We start from the raw sequence: 9,514 nt of genomic DNA on the forward strand, positions 1-9,514 counted from the left end.
TCCCATGTGCAGAGGAGCCTGGTGGGCTACAGTCCATGGGGTCGCAAAGACTCAGATACAACTGAGCACCCACACTGTACTAAGACCAAGAATAATACATTCCTTATTTTCTTTAATTATTTAAGGCTCCCACCAGGGTTGGATTGTCTCCCGCATTTGCTTAACGGTATGTATGTTTTAAATTACTTTGGTTTTGGCCGTGCTGGGTCTCGGTTGCTGCGTGGGCTTTCCTGCATTCGCGGCAAGCAGGGGCTATTCTCTAGTTGTGGTGTGCAGGCGTCTCGTGGTGGTGGTTTCTCTTGTTGGCGGAGCACGGGCTCTAGGGTGCACGGGCTTCAGTAGTTGGAGCCTGTGGGCTTCAGTAGTTGCAGCTCCCGGGCACTAGAGCACAGGCTCAGTAGCTGCGACACACGGGCTTAGTTGCTTTGCAATACGTGGAATCCTCCTGGACCAGGGATCAAACACGTGTTTCCTGCACGGGCAGGTGGATTCTTACCACTAAGCCACCAAGGAAGTCCTTCTTAATAACATCATAATCCTATCTCATTTAGTTATCTTAACACCGCTGTCAAATTGGTCATACATACAAAAGGTTTTAAAATATGGAGTGTGGACACAGGTGTTCTGACTTTGAATCCTGATTCGGTCCCTTCCAGATGCAGTCAAGGGTGCCTGCGTGCTCAGTTGCTAAGTCGTGTCCGACTCTGTGATCCCACGGACTAGAGCCCGTCAGGCTTCTCTTTCCATGGGATTCTCCAGGCAAGAATACTGCACTGGGTTGCCATGCCCTTCTCCAGGGGATCTTCCCAATCCACGGATCGAACCTGAGTCTCCTGCATTGCAGGCAGATTCATCTGCACCACTATGAAGCCCTGCGGTCAAGGGTAACTTAACCCAAAGCTCTGTGCCTTAGGCTCCTCCTCCATAATTCATGATGAGAAGACTACTTGCCTTTTAATACTGTTATGTGGAATAAATAGGGCTTCCCACGTGGCTCTAGTGGTAAAGATTCCACCTGTCAATACAGGAGACATAAGAGATGCGGGTTCGATCCCTGGGTTGGGAAGATCCCCTGGAGAAGAGCATGGCAACCCAGTGCAGTATTCCTGCCTGGAGAATCCCATGGACAGAGGAGCCTGGCTGGCTAAGGTCTATAGGGTTGCAAAGAATCAGACACGACTGACGTGACTTAACACACACGCACACGGAATAAACAAAACAACCTATGGAACAGGCTTACGGCAACACTTTGTAACTTGCAAGCTTATCATTCACAGGTGAGGACCCTGAGACCAAAGAGGCGATTGTGCCTAAACCACACATCAGGCAAGTGGCAGGTCCGACAGTCCAGAACGGGCATTCTTGCTCTCCTGGCCCAATGGGAACTTTCAGCATTCGACTATAGAACCAAGAAGTCTTAACTCTAAGAGCCAAAAGCTGATTTGAGTAAGGCAGTTGTCTTCATAGCATGAATTTTACCATTTCAAGTATATCCAGTGCCCTTCTCGGGAAACTGCTTATACAGGGGACTGTGCAGGTTACATCAGCTTCCGCTGGTCTATGTCCACTGACCCCTGAAGACAGTGCTACCCTGATTTTACAAATGAAGACAGTATGGTGTGATAGGTCCAATGATTTGCCTAAAGTCGTGTCTAGCAACTGTTGGCCTGGAAGCTTGCATCTTCTTCCAGAAACTCTCTCATTATTGATGATGTTGGTGGTGATGGTTGTGGTGAACTTGGGCTTCTAGTACTCTCCTTATGAAATATGTAAGGTTATATCAATTTTAAAAAAGAAGTCCCCACCTTTATCCTGGCACATGGTGAGGGGGGAAAGTCGTGTCTGAGTCTTTGCGACCCCAGGGACTGCAGCACACCAGGCTTCCCTGTCTTTCTCCATTCCCTCAGAATAGCCATCTTTGCAAATGCTGGTTTATAGCTGAGTCCCTGCCAAGTCCAAAAGGAGGATATAAGTAGAGATAGGGGCCTCCCTGGTAGTTCAGTGGTAAAGAACCCCACCTGCCTGGTCCATAGGGTCGCAAAGAGTTGCTCATGACTGAACAGCAAGTAGTGGTAACAAAAGCTGTCATTTACATCAGAATCTCCCAAATCAGGTTCTTCTCTAAAATGGAAATAAGCACATATATGTAACGTGAAGTGTCAAGAAAATAGAAATGGATGGCAGAAGTGAAACAGTTCCTGACCAATGGATGCCCATGTTTGGCAACCACTCCCCTTGTCCACCTGGAGTGCGGGCAGAGGTGAGCTCACCGGCCAAGAGAAGGTGATGAGGTGAGGGTGTGGTATACAGGCTTTATACCTACGGACAGTGCCTGGGAGGTGGTCAGAGCCTCATCTCATCTGTACTATCTTTCCTTAAAACAGTATTATTTATTTATTTACCTGCCACAAGTCTTTTAGTTATGGCCTGTGGGATCTAGTTCCCAGACCAGGGATCAAACTGGGGTGCCTTAGCCACTGGACCACCAGGGTAGTCTGGTGTCCTGAGTTTGAGTCCTGATTCAGTCCCTTGCCAGCTGCAGTGAGGGGTGCCTACCTGCTCAGTCATGTCCAACTCTTTGCGACCCCGTGGACTGTAGCCTGCCAGGCTCCTCTGTCCATGTGACTCTCCAGGCAAGCACACTGGAGTGGGTTGCCATTTCCTTCTCCAGGGGATCTTCCCGACCCAGGGATTGAACCCGAGTCTCCAGCATTGCAGGCAGAGTCTTTACCAATGGTAAAGACCACCTGGTACTATCCATGCATTCTCTCATGCTTTCTCATGACAACCTGTGATTATTTTTTCACACTTAAAGAGTTAAGACTGAAAAAATAGTCTCTCTAGGGTAGAGATAAAAGAGCTCTTTTTGTTTAAGAATGAAAAACAGCACTTTTGGGGGGTTGTTTTTGTTTTTTATTCACTGCTGGATGGTCCATGTGTGTGCACACGTATATATTATATACTATATACTTCATATTATATATATTATATATTTGACAGATTTGTATGTAAATTCACAAGACACAATCTTTTCTGAAGGATACGAAACTCTCATTGTACAGTCACTCAAGATTCAACCTGATGTTTGATGTCAGACCAAAGGCAGCCATTTCTCACTGCTTTTTTGCAGTGCTAAGGGATAGAAATTTGGGCTTGACTAGGAGCAGCTGGCTCCAGGGCACTTTTGAAGCGTCTCCTAGGAGACCCAGTCTTATTTGATACAGTGTCCTAGTCACCCTCCTGGAAAGTTAGGGTAGTGGAACCAGGATGTGTCTCTGACTCTGACCTGCTTTGATCACTGGTATATGACCTACAGAAGGTCTTCCCTGGTGGTTCAGATGGTAAAGACTCTGCCTGCAATGCAGGAGACTGGGGTTCGATCCCTGAGTCAGGAAGATTCCCTAGAAAAGAGAATAGCTACCCACACCAGTATTCTTGCCTGGAGAATTTCATGGACAGAGAAGCCTGGTGGGCTAAGGTCCATGGTGTCCATAAGGAGACAGACACTACAGAGTGACTAACACTTTCCCTTTTTTTTTTTTTCCTCAAAGGGGAAATATATTTTGGGCAGCAAAGTAGCACTGTGATGAAAACACCCCAGGGTCTTTTAAAACTAATGGTGTTGAGGAAGCAAATGCTGTAGGTTGTATTGAGAACAAAAAATAGTGAGATTAGGCTTCCCAGGTGGCTCACTGCTAAAAACCCTGCGTGGCAATGCATGAGACGTAAGTTCAGTCCCTGGGTTGGGAGGATCCCTTGGAGGAGGTCATGGCAACCCACTCCAGTATTCTTGCCTGGAGAATCCCAGGGACAGAGGAGCCTGGCAGGGTTAGGGTCCATACCCTCACAAAGAGTCAGGTATGACTTAGCAACTGGACAACAACAAAATAATGAGACTAGCTAACATTGTTTTAATACCATCTCAGCTGTTCTACAAAACATGTAATCTTTACACTATAAACACATAGCTGTCTATATATGAACATGTTTAAGAGAGGCATTCAGAAAGCCTCAGCCTCTCTGTGCTTCAGTTACATTTTCTATAAAGTGCAGGTAATAGATAATACCCACTATGGAGGGTTCTTACAAGAATGAAATGCGTTCAGACATGTGAAGCACTTAGTCTGGCATATAGCATTTTTTCTTTTACCAATAAATCATTTCTATCTATAATTTATTGGTGTCCGTATACATTTCAAAGATTCAAATCATATACCCTATTGATATGATATACATTACATAACACAATTGATTATACATACAGGTCTATGCAGTTTATGCATCTAAAACGAATCTGTATACACACGTGTGGAGCAAAAGCTTATTTTTTATTTATAATTTTATTTATTTTTATTGGGGTATCAGTTCAGTTCAGTCGCTCAGTCATGTCCGGCTCTTTGCGTCCCCATGAGTTGCAGCATGCCAAGCCTCCCTGTCCATCACCAACTCCCAGAGTTCACCCGGACTCACATCTATCGAGTCCGTGATGCCATCCAGCCATCTCATCCTCTGTCGTCCCCTTCTCCTCCTGCCCCCAGTCCCTCCCAGCATCAGAGTCTTTTCCAATGAGTCAACTCTTCGCATGAGGTGGCCAAAGTACTGGAGTTTCAGCTTTAACATCATTCCTTCCAACACCTAGTACTGATCTCCTTTAGAATGGACTGATTGGATCTCCTTGCGGTCCAAGGGACTCTCAAGAGTCTTCTCCAGCACCACAGTTTAAAAGCATCAATTCTTTGGCGCTCAGCTTTCTTCACAGTCCAATTCTCACATCCATATCTTAAAATGTTATGCTAGTGTCTGCTGTACAACAAAGCGAATCAGTCATATGTATCTCTCTTCCATCTTGGACCCTCCCCCGTTTCCCAGATCCCACTCATGTAGGTCACCACAGAGCCCTGAGCTGAGCTTCCTGCACTAATACATAATATGTTCATTTTCATGTATTAACATAACTGAAAAAAAAACCCATTGAAAGTGAAAATGTTTGTCGCTCAGTCATGTCTGACTCTCTGCAACCCCATAAACTATAACCCACCAAGATCCTCTGTCCATGGAATTCTCCAGACAAGAATACTGGAGTGGATTGCCATTCCCTTCTCCAGAGGATCTGCCCAACCCAGGGACCAAACCCTGTAATCCTGCATTGCAGGTGGATTCTTTACTGTCTGAGCCACCGGGGAAGCCCAAAGTATACGCAGTAGTGGACCATAAGCATATTTGCCATTTCTGGTAAAGGCTTGTGCGTGCATGCTAAGTTGCTCAGTCATGTCCGACTCTTTGTGACCCCATGGATTGCAGCCCACCAGGCTCCTCTGTCTGTGGGATTCTCCAGGCAAGAATACTGGAGTGGGTTGCCATTTCCTTCTCCAGGAGATCTTCCTGACCAAGGGATCGAACCCATGTCTCCTGCAGCTCCTGCGTTGCAGATAGATTCTTTACTGCTGAGCCGCCAGGGAAGCCCCTGTGGAAAAGCACAACAGTCTTAATTCTGACAGAGGAAATGGTCAGCAAATGCAGCTTGTCATCCTCATCGTTAGTATTATTTCATTTAATCCTCACAAAGTGGCAAAGTAGATACTCTCATTACTCTCCTACCCACTGGGAGGCAGAAGCTTACTGTGCAAGCATGGTGGGTGATGCCCAAGAAACGCAGCTTTAGGTGGTAGAGCTGAGCTCGGGACATGAGCTCTCTGGGTCCAGAGTTCCTGCTGCTCTGTACTGAACATAACGCTGCACACTGCTGGCGCTTACTCCTCGCGGCAGCCCAGGTAAGTAGCTCACCGTTGACTTCCTCCACTGCCTGGCAAACACTTGTTCAAAAGGTGGAAGCCAGGTGGATCCCAGCATCCACCTCTGAGAGCACAGACCACCCTCCTGTGATTATCTCCAGGGCCCCCCGCTGCCCCATGCCTGCGACTTGGCCATCTTAGCTTTCTGACTGAGTCAGATTGTCTGTGTGAGGTAAAAAGCCAGGGAGAGTGAGAGAATTCCCCAGTCTCTAAGAAAAAAGAAACAGCACAGCTGAGGGTGGAAAACTGAAGACCCTGAGGTGCAGGGTCACCGGGGAGGTGCAGGGTCACCGGGGAGCTGCAGACAGGTGATGGCTGGAGGGCAGGCAAATTGGCAGCCTTGCAGCATGCAGACTCCAGCAAACCTTAAAGGAGAATTAGAGTTTTTTGTTGTTTTTTTTTTAAAGAGAAGACAGCAGTTTGCAGACCAACGCACGAAAGCCCCATGCTCGCATCGGGAAAGTCACACTTTCTGCAGCCACACCAGGAAGTTGTCTAGAACTGAAAAGCAGGTCAAAGGCGCCTCTCACAGCCCCGCTTTTATCTCCCCCGAACACTCCAGGCAGGGAAATTCATTAGTGGAAGGAGGGTTTCAGCACCAGTGGAGACGGCAGCTCAGCTGGACAGGGCTGTCAGCGTAACTGGCCTGCTGCTGCTTCCCTTTTTTTATTTTCCTAAACTGTGTGACTAGATGATGTACAGTTCTTTGGACTATTTCCCTTTATGCCCAAGCCCTGCTTTTCCCCTTTCCCCCTAAAGACCTAGAGAGAGAGAGAGAGAGAGAGAGAGAGAGAGAGAGAGAGAGGGAAGAGAGAGAGAGAGAGAGAGAGAGAGAGAGAGAGAGAGAGAGAGAGAGAGAGAGAGAGAGAGAGAGAGAGAGAGAATGCACAAGCTTTTGCTTTGTGAGAAAAGGAGGTAAGAAGGAAAACATCTTTTAAAAGACACAAAAACTTTCAAAGTCAGTTGCAACCTTGTGTTGAAATTCAAAACTGTTTATGGTAGAAGAAAAACATAAAACCTCCTTTCTTTTTCTCATTTTCGCCATCACTTAGAAAGAATAACTCGTGCAAGTGGATATACACAACAGATCTTGTGATTTCCAATTTTTGCAAAGACTCGAACATGCAGTAGACAGAATGGAAAAAAGAACCACAAATTTCAGTGGTTAGTGGTCTTTTGCCTCTTTTTAAAAATGTCTGTAGGTAAGCCTGGGTTTTGACCCTTCCTCTGCGTTGGGTTTCCTGGTGGCTCAGACGGTAAGGAATCTGCCTGCAATATTGGAGACCCAGGTTCAATCCCTGGGTCAGGAAGATCCCCTGGAGAAGGAAATGGCAACCCACCCCAGTACTCTTGCCTGAAGAATTCCATGGACAGATGAGCCTGGTGGGCTACAGTCCCTAGGGTGGCAAAGAGTCAAACATGACTGAGTGACTGACATACACCCCTGATATCATCTATCTTCTCCTCAGCTGTGCAACCTTAGGTAACTTAATCAGCCTCTCTGGTGCTCAGTTTTCATGTCAGTGAAATGCTTCACAGGGTTTTGGTTAGAATTTCATGAGATTTTGTGGCACTGAGAAGTTCAGTTCTGGAAAAGTCACTCACCTCCCACTGGGCAGCAAAAATCAGACCCCAGGTGTTTTTCTGTGTGTGTGTGTTTTGTTTTGTTTTTCTTTGTTACCCTGAGTCTTTGTTGCAGCACTCAGGACCTGAGGTATGTGAGATTTTAGTTCCTTGACCAGGGATTGAACCCACATTCCTTGCATTGGAAGGCTGGTTCTTAACTACTGGACTGCCAGGGAAGTCCCTGGACCCTGTGCTAAGTGAGATACTGGGGACTTCCCCAATGGTCCAGTGGTTACAACTCCATGCTCCCAATGCAGGGGGCATGGGTTTGATCCCTGGTTGGGGAACTAGGATCCCGCATGCCACACAGCCTGGCCATTAAAAAAGAGAGAGAGAGACATTGGATTTTTTAATAGCAGGAAGGAGTTCCAAGCTTGGCTGAATTTGGGAAACCAGGGAGGATGTTCAATTAATAAAACTGTTCTTAGATGAGAAACCATTGTAGTGCTTTGGAGTCTGCATGCTCGCCACCCAGGAAACAGCCCAGTGCTGGGGGTAGCGCTGGCAGTGTGTCTCTGATTTGGGTTTGCAGATCCACAAAAGTGTAGCCATGCCTCCCCCACCCCAACTGCCAAGCAACACAGCATTAGAGCTCTGCTCCAAGTGTGAATTTCAGCACCATCATGTTGTTCCAGGTCAAGGTATTTAACCCCACGAAGCCTCCTCTTCCCTGTGACTAAAACAGACAAAAATAGAATTACATTGAAGGGCACATGCAAGCTAAGTTGCTTCAGTCATGTCCAACTCTGTGCGACCCTATGGACTGTAACCCGCCAGGCACCTCTGTCCATGGGAGTTTCCAGGCAAGAGTATTGGAGTGGGTTGTCATTCTCTTCTCCAGGGAATCTTCCCAACACAGGGATCTAACAAAGGTCACCCACATTTCAGGTAGATTCTCTAATGTCTGAGCCACCAGGGAAGAAAATAGAAATAAATTGCACCATAAATGGAATGTGCTTGAGTCACACCAAAGCCATCCCCCCAGCCCACCCCAGGTTGTGAAAATATTGTCATACATGAAATCAGTCCCTGTGATCAAAAAATTAGGGATGGCTGCCCTAGAAAATTCCATTCCTTCCTGGTTTAGAGGACTTAAATAAAAAGCAAAATAATGCCAACTTCCCCCCTCCCCCAAAAAACTGTTATAGATACCAAGATCCACCCTTTCCCCAGAGACACAGTGAGATAAACTAGGATGGACCAGAGGGATCCCTCAGGCCACAGTTGTTCAGTTGCTAAGTCGGGTGCGACTCTTGGTGGCTCCAGGGACTGCAGTACCTCGGGCTTCCCTGTGCTTCATTATCCCCCGGAGTTTGCTCAGACCCATGTCCACTGAGTCGGCAATGCAGACAATGGGCCACATTCCAAACAACCTGGACCGAGAGATCTTGCAAGGATGTTTGATAAGCTCAAAAGGCCAGTGAGCCTCTGTGTCCCCTGCAACCAAATTGGTTTCTCTCTAACAGAACACTGTCTCCACCCAGGTGGGTGGGTTGAGATTGGAATGGAGAGAGGTCATCAGAGGGGGCAGTTCGCAGCTGCAACCTGACCCTTGGGCAAGAGGCCACAGCTCATCTCTCAGCCCTCCCAATAGGCTTCCACCAGTTTTCCCCTCACTCATTTATTTTAGTTTTGTCTGTGCTGGGTCTTCGTTGCTGGGCGAGGACTTTCTTCTAGTTGCGGTGTGAAGGATTCTCACTGCAGCGGCTTCTCTTGTTACAGACCATGGGCTCCAGGGCGCACGGGCTCAGTACTTGTGGCCCACAGGCTTACCTGTCCTGCAGTATGTGGGATCTGCCTGGGTAAGGGATCGAACCCATGTTCCTGTGCTGGCAGGTGGATTCTTAGCCACTGGATCACCAGGGAAGTCCAGCCACCATTTTTCCTAGTATTAATTTCTCAGCTTCAACCTCCAAATCCTTGAGGTAGGTTCAGGAAGGAAGCAAATACTCTGTCTGTCCTACATCAAAAACCAGGATATTGTGGCTGGGTCCCAGCTGCAGGCTGGTAGCAGTGGCTGAAGGGGTTAAATCTGTTCTCTTAGACTCTATTGCTGGATCTGTGAAGGTCTTTGCAAGAAATGAGCTCATGTCCAA

Source organism: Ovis canadensis, chromosome 24 (genome assembly GCF_042477335.2).
Source record: "Ovis canadensis isolate MfBH-ARS-UI-01 breed Bighorn chromosome 24, ARS-UI_OviCan_v2, whole genome shotgun sequence".
Taxonomy (NCBI): domain Eukaryota; kingdom Metazoa; phylum Chordata; class Mammalia; order Artiodactyla; family Bovidae; genus Ovis; species Ovis canadensis.